We start from the raw sequence: 12796 nt of genomic DNA, 5'->3' as shown, positions 1-12796 counted from the left end.
CGTGAGAAGGGTGACAGCCCCTACCACTAACAGTATGGTTCAGTGCTGTCGCATCTGTCCAACCTCCCTATCTACGACTGACATCAGCTCATCTTACGGATGTGGAAATAGCCAGGGAGAGGGGTACTGCTGAGGTCCAACTGGGAGCAGGATTCAGATCTAGATTTTTAGCTCTAGAATCCTGAGCCAGTGTCAAGAGGGGCGCCCGTAAAACTCTGCAGTTTGAGCAAAACAAAATGGACTTCCAAGCTAGAGTGGAATACACACACACACATATACATACATATGCTTTTTGTCTAACAACTAAATTCAATATATTTACTTTGTCCTTGCAGAATACTTATGCGAAATGGAGCCTGAAAAATAAATCGTTTAGGAAAAAAGGGCATGACCTGGCTCATTTTCCATTGGAAAAGACCTGATGTGTGGGAAGGAGGAAGGGGAGTACACTATGAAACAGACCCTGCTGCACGAATAGCTTTTCACGTACCATTGTATTTGCCATCCCTTTTCACCAATGTGGAAGCCGAGGCTAGGAGTAATGGCCTAACTTGGCTCAGGTCGCTCTCCCATTTTACAACTAAGTGGCTTGACCGCCATTTGATAATAAAGATTCTGAGAAACACCTGAGACCTAACATTTGTCCTTTTTTTTTTTTTTTTAAGATTTTATTTCTTTCTTTATTTCCGAAGGAGAGAGAGAGAGCACAGGCAGGGGGAAGAGAAAACTCTCCACTGAGCAGGGAGCCCGACACGATGTGGGGCTCGATCCCAGGACCCTGGGATCATGACCTGAGCCCAAGGCAGATGTTTAGCCGACTGCACCACCGAGGTGTCCCCTAACATTCGTCCTTCTAAGCAATCCTAGTAACTCTTCACAACTAGTTACCACCGGTCAGACCCAGTGCCTGGCTGGAAACGTTTTTCTCATTTCAGTTTCCTAATGGTAGCTCCTGCCCTGGGGGTAGGGGTGGGATTCCCCACTAGAAAAGCTCCAGGCAACAGTCACAGCCCCTCTGAATCAACAGCTACATGCACAGCTTCAGAGCAATACAAAACAGGTAATTTAATTTCATAAAAGGATCTTTCTACAGTTTGTTTTTTTCCTCCCAGCCTATTGAAATGTACACACCATGAGGACAAAGTACAAGGTGCTGTTCGGCTGTAATTTTACTTCTGCACATATTTAATGTGCTGCTGGGGATGAAACATTTCATGGTTCCTGTGCTCAGTAAATGGAATAAATCAATGTGTTTAAGAGAGAGCGATTTTTTTCCCTTGCTGTTTGGGGGGAAGAGCTCTTTACTTTTCTATTAACATGAACTTAATGAACCATTTCACATTCAAAACCCCTTAGAAAGGTCGTAATGCCTATTTCCTAATTAAATTTTTTTAAAGTCAAATAATGCTAATTTTCTTTTATATCTCCACATGGGGAGCAGTGCTTTATAAAAAAAAAAAAATTACTGGAACAAACAACAGCATTGAGTGAAGGACTATTTCAGTGAGTTAAAGATCGATGCTTGTAGGGCTTTGTAAAGGAAGACAGGGAGAGCAAAGACATGGCCCAGCATTTTATTAAACATAACCAAAGAACCACAGGATTTGGGTTGCCATGGGATCCAGGCCTCAGTGAAGTTTATCGCTGGGTGTCAAGTTGGTGTGATGCTTTAAAAGCAGCAGCCATAAAGCCAACACGCTTTAAGCAACAGTGGTCACTCCACATTTAGGTGCCTTTGCTCGGATTTCCTTTACATCCTGTATTAAAAGCGCCAAGGCTTCGTGTGATGCAGAAACAGGTACTTGAGGCTCACTGCTGCTTCGTTCTCAGGCCGGTCTGATTTTTCCCCCTCCTAATTGCAGCAGACAGCATCGGAGCTTTGTCAGAGTTACCTGCTCTGAATAGAAGCACTCTCGGGCCGCCTCGTCAAAGACCAGGGAAGAAAGCAGGCTCTCTGGCTGGCAGCAGTCTTGGATTCTCGCCCCCGGCCATACTGTGCAATCACGCTGTTTATTCCACTGTAACAATCAGACGGCGCAAGCGGAGCACCTGGTCCTCCCGGCCGGGCCTTCCTTGGCAGCTGACGGGCAACCTCACTGCCAGGTGGTCACGCTTCAATTACATTAGCTAGCCATTCTAGGGTTAACGAGGACCCACTTTCTTCAGAATGCCCAGGGAAAATCAGTTCTTCATAAAGGACAGTATGCCTTTTGTTGATCACTGAACAATGTTGCTGAAAATCCATTAAATTAAATTCTCTTTATTGGACTGCATAATGCAGTCGCGATAGCCTCAGTGAGAAGTTTGCATGTTTATTTACCAAATTTCTGAATAATTTATACGTGGATCCTGGCTCTTCTTTCATTTAGTGGCCAAATGTTTCTTCGGAACGGAACAGTGTGGTTTTGCCTTCATTTTAATATGGGTTAATGCTCGCTTGCAAAAAAACAAAAAAAAAAAAACAAAAAAGACAAAAGCAGACTGAATTGAAAACCGGCCAGAAGAGTCAGTCTCACTTTAACTCAGAATTCATATTGCAATTTTCTTTTGCAGGAGGACTTTTAAATATATTGGCATGAACTTATGTAATATGCTTTTTCTTCTTCATATGATCACCATTTTTATAGAGAGATGGAAACAAGAATGGGGGGTAGGACGGCTGCTGAGCTGCTGGTCGGGGGACGGTGGCCAAGGCTCAGGTGGAGGTGAGCCTGGGTGGAAGAGCACAGAGTGGCTGAGTTAGATGCGCAGGCGGGGCGCCCTCGCACCCACCACAGCTGCTCCCTGCAGGCCTCACGCGACAGGCGGGCAGGACAGCAGCAGACGGGAGCCCCCTTGCCCTCTTCTTCCTTTGCTCTTTTCCCCCCAGTATCGACAGGGGGTCCCTGGAGGAGCCCTCCTTTCTTGTTCCGATGGGTGCTTTAGGTTCCCGACAGTTAGACACCCTGGCCGGCAGCGTGGGACACACGGCCAAACAGTTTGAATGTGTTGGAAGAGCTTTGAGTGGAAGACGTGTAAGGAAAACAAACGTATAGAGGTATCAACAGTCATTTAGATAATATTTTCCTAGGAATTTAGCCTTAGCTGTTTGGGAGATAATTTAAAATAGGATTTTTTTTTTTTTTTAATTCAGAGGAAGCATTAATAAAAACCTCAACAACAAAAAAGTTAGATATTAGGTACATACTAGGTACCAAAAGAACATAAGCCAAACAAAGAAAAAATTTCTATTGAATTTCACTTTCATTTACGGGAGGGGGGGAACCCTACCTTTTTTCAGAGATGAGGAAGAGCATCCGAATAAATTTAGCTAGGAAGGTAAATTTTAGTTGATATGCAAATTACAAGTACTGTGTGAGAATATTTGTAGCAATTAGTGATGGAGCAGTCGGAGGTGGAAGGCATGAGAAAACAAGCGCTCAGGGGGAGAGCACTGGCCTAGTGTGAGTGCCTCTCCACTCACTGGCCGCGGTGCTTGGGCAAGTCCCTGCACTTCTTTTTTTTAAGATTTTATTTATTTATTTGAGAGAGAGAGAGAGAACGAGTGGGGGAGGAATAGGGGGAGAGGGAGAAGCAGGCTCCCAGCTCAGCAAGGAGCCTGGTGTGGGGCTTGATCCCAGGACTCCGGGATCATGACCTGAGCCGAAGGCAGACACTTAACTGAGTGAGCCACGCGGGTGCCCCATCTGCACTTCTTTCTGAGCCTCAGTTTCCTCTCATGTAGAATGGGACAACAACCCCACTCCCTAGTTACGATTAAATGCACATAAAGCTGTGTTGCTGTGTTACACACACCCCAGGGGCTCATGTAAAAATGACTGGCTAGTAGACATTTTACTAGAATGTCATCAACTTCCAGTTCGCTGAGGCACCTCCCCTTGGCCCTCCATCAACCTAGCCTGATTCAAGCTAGGAGCACGCACTCAGGCACTCTCAGCCCTGTAACGTAACCACTTCATTGATTTCCTTTGCAGTCAAACCTCCAAAGCAAAAGCAAATTAGAACCCGGTGCCAGAACAAAGCAAACACCAAAGAATAACTTTCTGTTATATTGCTGATGGAGTATCAAGAGCACAGATTACAATCGGACATTCAGAAGTAAATGTTTTAGTTTTGCTTCCTGATCATTTTCGATAAACGCTTTGCCTTTGCCTTGGCATTTATCTTCCTGAGGCAGGCTGGTGTCTGGTCACAATGTACGGCTCTAGTAACATTATCTCTGAATTATAAGATCCACCTTGAACAAGGCTCCAGCACAAAGGTATTAGAATGTGCTGGTGACAAGCAGACGCTCTTTTGCAGCTCAAAAACAATGGCTGAAGCTTCCGTATGAATAGGCAGAAAGCACATCAAAGGCAGGCTTTTATGGAGAAAAATTGTGTGATGTCCACTTTAATCTCTCTCAAAATCTATGCACAAACTGAACCCAATTTCATTTTTCACATAAATGCTAAGGCTTGATAACAAGGACATCTTTTTCTTTACAGTTAAAAGAGGAGGAGACAAAGATATGCTAGCATAGCCTTTGAACTTTTTAAAGCTATATCAATGAGCCATGATACTTAACCACTGATACAAGGGCAGAGATTTTACAATAGCTGCATTTAAAGCATTCTGACTAAAACCATTCATTATTATAGATTAAAGAATAGCACTGATATCTACACTTTCTTTAAAGCTGCATAGTTTTTATACTTTTAACCCTTTGATCAATCTCACAAAGGTCTAAAAAGGTAAGATGGTAATATCACAAGGGTTTATAAAAATACAGTGGTATAGGGATGTCATTTGAAGGGGGTCACATTCATTTCTTGGATGAGGAAGGATGCAGAAGCAGCACGTTTTGGGGTAGAAATGGGGGGGATGGTTCTCTGGTGAACAGATGTCTTGGAATGGAGATAATCCAAGCATTGACTCTTCTGACACTGAGTTGTTTGGGGGGGGTGGTGAGGGCTATGAAATGGTGTCTGCAGATGCCTCCCGATCTCCACTTTCCTCTCCTTGTACCTCTGGGTCCCTCTTGAGCCTTGGGTGTCCCATAACAGGTGCCCTCATTGTGAAGTTGGTGCTGTTTGTCTTTCACAGTTTCCAGCCAGCATCCCAGAGTCCCCCACTTGCTCCCACCTGCCCGGCTGCTCCTCGTCTCACGCAACATTCTTGCGGGTGGAATCCAGGCTCTGTGGTCAGACTGCTGGTGCTCCAATCTCCCCATCCCCACTCACCAGCTGTGTGCTCATGAGGAAGTCAGTCCACCTCTTTGAGCCTCAGACTCCTCGCGGGTTAAGGGGGAAAACAGTGATCCTACACAAATTGCTTAGTACGGTGCCCAGCACAAGCTAAGCCCTAGATAGATGTTTGCCACTACCTGCCATTTCTGGCTTGGAAAGAAACCATGGAGGTTCCTGACCCCACCTCCCACAAAGCAGCAGCAAGCCTTTCCTCCTAGGCCTTGGGCATCCATGAATCCCTGCTAAGGGGGCTGCTAATGCCTCATGGCAGCAGCGCTCATTCCTGGCTGCATGTGAGAATAATCCGGCGATTAATCCGCACCGATGAAGCCGGACTCCAAACCAAGTCACCAGAATCTATGGAGCAGGTCCTGGGCATCAGTCTGTACTGCACTTCCCCATGGGATGCTAGGGTTGAGAACCAGGGCTGAGGACAGTGCGACACAAACATTTCCCCTGGAGTCCTCCCCCTTTGCACAGGGGCACAGAATGGGAAGGGAGGACCTTCAGGGGTCCGGAAGCCGGGCCGGAGGGACCTGCAAGCAAGAAATGTGTTCGATTTCTTATCTTAAAAACAACGCAAATTCCTGGTGTATGTTTATGTTAATAAAAAATGTTGTAAATGATTTAACACCCAGTACTGCTGCTGATCTGCAAAGATGAGTTCTGCTTCTCATGGGACCCAACTGGCTCATCGCCTGGTTTCCCAATGTGAGAAGCTCTAATGTAATGATTTCTGGCTGTCCCAGGGGTGTTTGAGTTTCGAAAGGAGGTTCATGAAGACAGAGAAGTCTGTTATCCAAAGGGCTGAAGTCAGGATGGCAGAAGGGCAGATGACAGGACAAACACACTGTTCAGAGGCTGGTTCTGGGTAGGAGGGCCACTGCCTGACATTTGCTCTGCCGCTAGAATCAGAAGTTCAGGGGAGCCTTTAACCTAATCCTGGCTTTGGTTCAGCTCATGGCCCTGACTAGTCCACATCTCCCAGAAAGGGCTGCTCCTGAAAAAAGCTTGTTTTAAAAACCAAAAGCAAAAAAGACCAACCACCAATCCCTCTTGCCCAGCAGGGCTACGTGGTGGGGATGTGTGCGAAGAACCTCTCAACGGAGCCTCCCTTACACAGCACCGAAAACACTTCCATCACCTTGAACTATCAAACAGGTGTTTAAGACTCACATTTCAGTGGGATTTTAATTATAAGTAGATTTTATCAGTTTGTCCAATGCCTTTACCATTCTTAGAACCAGTCCGTAAGAAGTATACTCTTGAAAAGAAAAACTGGCAAAATCCAGCAACGGCTTTGAAAGACGCCATAAGAAGGTCTGAATTTGTAGGCATCTTCTGAAAAGCTGAAATCATGACACAGCTGAAACTAATGGAGCCTACCAGCCCTGAACAATTTACATCTGTTTTGGGGGAAAAAAAAGATTTTTAATGAGTGGATTTATGAGTGGAGTCTATTTTCTTCTTAGAGCCAAAAGTATTTCTCCTGCTGAAGGACCTTTCCCTCCCTTCAACAAGAGCTGTGGTCAGTAAAATTTTACATTCTTATTTAACTGCATGTTCATAACAGAAATCAAACCCGTGAGCTCCTCTGACTGTTGCATGGATGTGTAAGTATCTAGTTAGCAGGAGTACACAGGTAAAAATAGAGAGCTACAAAACAACAAAATTTGAGATTTTTGTTTCTTTACAATTTCTCCATTTTGAGGAGAAACAAGTGAGAACCATTTAGAGAAATAAAAAATTCTAAACTAATTTTACATTAAACACATATGGTGGCAGGTTATAAACCTTTTTCTGGAATTGATTTTTAAAGCCCTTATCACAAAACAGGGTTGGAGACACTCCATATAATAAGAATAATAAAATAACACCCGTTGGGCACAATGCCCAGAGAAAACAGCTACGCAAATATAAGGCGAAAGGAAAAGGATGGTCTCAGAGAGAGACCAAAATGGTTCAAGAAACGGCAACGTCGACACTCGGGGCTTCCATGGAACGAGCGGCCTCCCAGATGCAGCCCTGGGCTCTGGCAGATGTCCTGTTTGGCAGTTAAAGCCTTCTCACAGCCTGCACCCCCCGCCCGTCGAAAACCGCCGTGCACAGTTAATGGAGTTCATACTCATATATAATACACATTTTGAGAATCCAAAAAATTAGGCTGAACTACATGAAAATGCGTTTTTGGATAGGCACCAAATAGTCATATATCAGCAATTTCATTTACTTCAAGCCAATTTAAAGCAAGGAGTGGGGAGCTCATCCCACAATTGTCTCTCATTTTTCATCAACATAAAGCTTTTTTCAGGGGCGCGTGGGTGGCTCAGTTGGTTAAGTGTCTGCCAGGGTCCTGGGATCAAGCCCTGCCTCAGGTTCCCTGCTCAGTAGAGAACCTGCTTCTCCCTCTCCTTCTACCTGCCACTCCCCCTGCTTGTGCTCTCTCTCTCTGTCAAATAGATAAATAAAATCTTAAAAAAGGAAAAAAAAAAAGCTGCTTTCAGAGCACTTCTAGAGGGGATGGGGTGGGACAGTTCCCGATCAGGCCACATCAACAGAGTCAGAGGATCCCTGCCCCTTATCAATGGTGTCTCCAAGGAGGGTGCCCGGTCCCCGACTACAGACAACATTCTGCTCAGCAGAGGTTCAGGGAGGGAGAGTAAAGGGTGGTGCTCTTCTAAAGGTCCCAATCCCACACATGAGCACACTGTGGCAGCATTCTAGCTGCCTTTTGCACAATTATTCTTCTCTTAATCCTTTTTTTTTTTTAAAGATTTTATTTATTTGACAGAGAGACACAGTGAGAGAGGGAACACAAGCAGGGGGAGTGGGAGAGGGAGAAGCAGGCTTCCCGTGGAGCAGCGAGCCCGATGTGGGGCTCGATCCCAGGACCCTGGGATCATGACCTGAGCCGAAGGCAGACGCTTAACGACTGAGCCACCCAGGCGCCCCAATCCTTTTTGTTTTTATGCTTACTGTGCATGGGGTACTTAGTTTGGAATAACTATAATATTGATTTTCAAATCTATTAACTTTATAATTGTTAAATGGGAACACAAATACAGTTTCTCTCCAATTCTGATGGGGTAGGTAAAAATAGTTTTTGAAGAAATGAATATTCAGACACATATATATATATTTTACCATTATAGGTAAATATATATAAAAATATATATTTTACCATTATAGGAATAAGAGTTAATATTGTGATGAAGAAATACAAGCTGAATGTGGGACTCTATTCTGTGTTAGGGTAGAAAGAAATTCTATGACTTGAGAGCAGCCGACTGGGTAGAGTGGAGTTTAACCTCCAATATTAAATAGTCTTTAAAAAAAGGCATGAACCATGGGTATTATTTTTTAAAATCAGCGTTAAGCAGACGATCTTAGTTTGTAATAGATTTTTTGAATGAACATGGCTAGTTTTACACCATGTGTCATAAAATATCAAATTTGTCAGGTCTTTGAATAGATAATAACAAACCACCTCTATGTCCAGACAGAATTTTACAACACACTAAAAATTAAACAAATAATGGAAGTTTTAAAAATATGTTTCTTGAGTGTTACCATTTTCCCAGAAGAAACAAACTCAATTGTTATTCCATTACTTTTAATAAAACCTATGCTATAAAATTTCTTGGGCAATTCCATAAAGGAGATACTGGAAAACAGTAATGACATTTTATTTCTGACATTCAAGCATTTCTAGAACTTTAATTTCAGAAAGGAAAAGCTCAAACTAACAGGTATATATTCACTGCATTGAAAGGAAACGTAGCTTTTTAAAAATCTGAATTTTTTTTTCATTTCATTTTATTTAAATTCCTGTACAGTTAACATACAGTGTTACATTATTTTCAGGTGTACAACATAGTGATTCAACAATTTGAATTTTGACTCTCACCTAAGAGAAAATTATAAAAACTGATTAATAATTCACTTGCTTAGGAAGGGATCTGACTTTGGGCTTGTGAATATATAATGAAGGAAAAAGTAAATTTGCTTTCAAGTTAAGACTTAACAGAAGTTTGTTGAGTCCATAATTAGCACCTACCCGGGCGGGCTTTCTAGAATCTCAACAAGGAAAACCTGGAATGCAAGTCCCATTCAACAACCTGAGAAGACGGAGCGCTTTTCACAGGCAAAGAACACATTACCAAGTTCATTAATTAAACAGTGCGGGTGGAGCAGATGGATGCTACCTACGCTCGAATGACGCTAAATTGGGACAGAGGTTTGCAGTCCTTAATGAGGCTCCATAAAATGAATGATTACATAGTGATCACAAGTAAACAAGCCTGTGAGGAGAGCTGGATTATCAGGGCAACAAGTCCTGCAACATGGTAACAAGAAGACCAACGTGAGTGGAAGTATCCAATACACAAAAACGCCTCTGAGATCATTCAATCCCACGACCCAGGCCTCTGGAAAGAGGCCGAGGAAAGCGGTATGGGGCTACAAAGGGTTAAGCATGAAATGACAGTGGGGCAAGAATATGAAAATGCCTGGCCATGGAAATGAATGGGACAGAAACCTTTTTGTCACATATTAAGTGCATTATTGAGAATGAGACTCTCAAGATTCCTTTTATCTTTGCAGAAAAACAGAGATGCAGAATGTCAGGTACTTGGGCTTTTTAAACTAAAAGGCTTAGCAGAAGCAGCTATCCAGAAAACGTGGGCATTAAGATGATTTTTTAAATGATTTTTTCCCCTCTTATTGCTAATTAAATTTTTACTTTTTCAGCTACGTCAAACCCTTAACTTTTTTGGGGGGGCAGAGGCTCCTAATTAGCCTTTGTGCACATGGACTTGTATACACACTCAAAAGAAATTTTGTAGACTCACAGGTAAAATAGAAACTTATTTTGATATTAAAAATTTGCTATGAATATTTGTTGTTCTCTGGAACTTAAAATTTTGAAATGAAGGCTATACCTCTTTAGAATGATCTGTTATATTTTCCAGTTTAGGCATAATATAAGCTCATTAACAGTAATTGAGAACTTTGGAACAAGGGTATCCAGAGAACACAGGGTAGCTATGTATTATAGCGTAGCTCAGAGGTCGGCAGTAGTTAATGGGGACCCCCTGCTTCTGTCCTGTGGCCCCCATTGGGATGCCCCATGTCGTTATGCCTGATCTGTATTTCCTTGGCTTTGATTTTCTCAGTACACATGTCCTTTACCGTAAGTTTCTTCAAATCCATTTTTGAAAGATGTAGAATATAAACAGATTCAACATATACAAATCAGTGTCTTGCAAGATCAGAAACATCACCATGATGGAACTATGCTCTCAAATATTCATCAAGGCAAAAGCACAAGGAGTCACACCCATCAGGTCCTTGTTTTGAGTTAGACTCTGTCGTGAGATATGATATTGAGAATATTTATACTGGATGTTTTCACTGTTGTTTAATTTGGAAGCCACGTGTATTTAGGTATAAGTGACGGGCATGTGGTATCAAAATGGAATCCTTTCCATTGCAGTTTACAACACTTTTGCTTTCATCTTTATTTCATAAAATCGAGGTTTAAGGGCTAAGATCCTCTTGGTAAGAATAATGATAGGATAGGCTAAAATGTAATTGAATCGCTTCACTTTCTCAAAGCTGTGTAATTTTGATGGCTTCCTGTTCTCAGGTCAAAAGTGTGGACTCCTGAGAAACAGTAGGGTGCAGGGGGGGCTCAGAGTCAGGGTTGGCCGGGGCTCCCATCCTGGCCCTGCCCTGGCTGTGGGGCCGTGGCTAAGCCCCGTGCTTCCTGGAGCTTCATTCTCTCCATCTGTGATATTCTGCAGAGCTGTCACCAAGCGCGGCAGTAATGGACCAATGGCCCTCCTCTTCTGTGTGCCTTTGACCATCCTGTGCTTCTCTGCACGTTATCCACCGCTGTCCCAGACTGCCCTTTGGATGCCAAGTGCCCCCTCCGATCCATCAGCTAGTGAGAGAGCATTTTATGGGTCACGTGCAGACACTAACCACCGACCGAGAGTTCAATCTCAGTGATGTCCCCACTTCTATCCTTGTGCAGTTATGTGGATATTCCCCTACATTTCACCCACATTTCATAAAAACGAGTGGGAATAGGGTAAAATGAAAGTACTGACACTAGTAACATACACAGCTCTCAACCTCATGGCAGCGGCAGAATTGGGAACCCTTTACCCGGTAAACTCAAGTATTTTGAAAACTTCAGTATCTGTTTAATTTAATTTTAATTTAACTGTCATGGTGAATGTTAAAAGTGTCTAATGGATTTTTAGGCTCACTGAGTATACACTAGGTGACTTCTGGTGGCAAAGGGCAAGAGCATTTGAGAACACACTGGAAAAACAGCATCAAACACGAGGATCTGGGAAGTGAGGCAGATTTAGGAATTTTACGTATTTTGTTTCATTATGTGAAAACAGAACGCCCTTTATAAGAGATTAGATGTACATTTGAATTCATATCTGTTGATAAGAAAGCAAAAATTCTGGATTTGAAAATGTAACCAAAATGAAATATCAATATTGAGAATATGAGTCTCCAGTCCCTTCCCCCAAAGAAATCTTTTGGGGGCACACAAAGTAATCTGCTAAAAAAAAAAAAAAAATCTGTATTATCCTCCTAGGTTGAAGTTCCTTTAAAAATTTATGTATTCGCCAAAATCTGATTGCAAAAGCTCTCATGTGCCAGACTGACTACAAAACACTTAGTGATTAGGTCCATAATTAGAAACTGTCTAATCATTTTCTGTTGGCAATTCTTGACTCTGAAATGCTTAAATAAAATGTTCAATAAAGGATTATTTATAAAAGAACCAATATTTTGATCACGAATTCAAAGGGAGGCCTGATTGTACAAATGCAGATAACTGCCTTATTTTAGTACATAAAATCTCAGATTGAATTTAGATATCTATTAGCACAACTGATCCTAAATAATTTAGTAGGGACATTTTTTTAGAAGATCCCCCTGTATTTATTTCGCAGTTTGAAAAAATGTTCACTCAAATGAAAATTTATAATCTAGATTTGTTTGGGTACAATTTGATTATTTAAATGAGCCATGCATTTAGTATACTAGGAGAAACTATGCAATATCATATTCCACAAAAGAATCAACATTCTTTTACAGCTTTAAAATATTCTAATGTGAAGAGCTTTGAACTACTCTGCAGTTGAGCTGATATACTGTTAGGCAGTAGTTTCTATGGAACTTTATTTAAAAAGAGAAAGCTAGCATTAAACTCTCCCATTGTGAGAAAGGGACAAAGTATAAGCTTAAAAATTCCCCTTCCCTGAAGGGAAAAAAAACCAAACCGGTCCAGAAATTTAAAATAACTTCAACCCAAAGCAAAGCAAGACATTTCATATGCTTTCAATAAGTGTAACACATTTTATATAACGATCCAGAAGCCACCTTTCTAGAGACTTGCAACTGAAGACTTTTTAGCTGGAGGGGTTAAAAGTGTGGGTGTGGAAGTCAGCTTTTGTTTGAAAAATTAGCAATGCTATGAGTCATCATGCATTAGCAGCGGAGGAGTTTTGCATCTTGTACGAATCCAGGCACCATATGCC

General features: G+C 42.2%; 1 protein-coding gene across 14 annotated transcripts in view; it reads right to left on the bottom strand.

Annotated features, from left to right (window-relative positions):
• Positions 1 to 12796, bottom strand: part of RALGAPA2 (Ral GTPase activating protein catalytic subunit alpha 2) — a 327287-nt gene that overhangs the window by 47645 nt on the left and 266846 nt on the right. The window contains exon 39 of one of the 14 annotated variants that reach the window (XM_064572736.1): positions 1561 to 11172. The exons of 11 other annotated variants lie outside the window; for them this stretch is intronic. The gene's annotated coding sequence lies outside the window, so the exon portion shown is untranslated. Of the gene's footprint in view, positions 1 to 1560; positions 11173 to 12796 lie in introns of those variants that run through there. 2 more of the 14 variants (XM_064572737.1, XM_064572735.1) reach the window with 2 other exon arrangements.

This window comes from Mirounga angustirostris, unplaced genomic scaffold (assembly GCF_029215605.1).
Source record: "Mirounga angustirostris isolate CCGP_5_RB_7025 unplaced genomic scaffold, mMirAng1.0.hap1 SCAF_10, whole genome shotgun sequence".
NCBI lineage: Eukaryota > Metazoa > Chordata > Mammalia > Carnivora > Phocidae > Mirounga > Mirounga angustirostris.
This window is presented reverse-complemented; position numbering and strand designations above follow the sequence as displayed.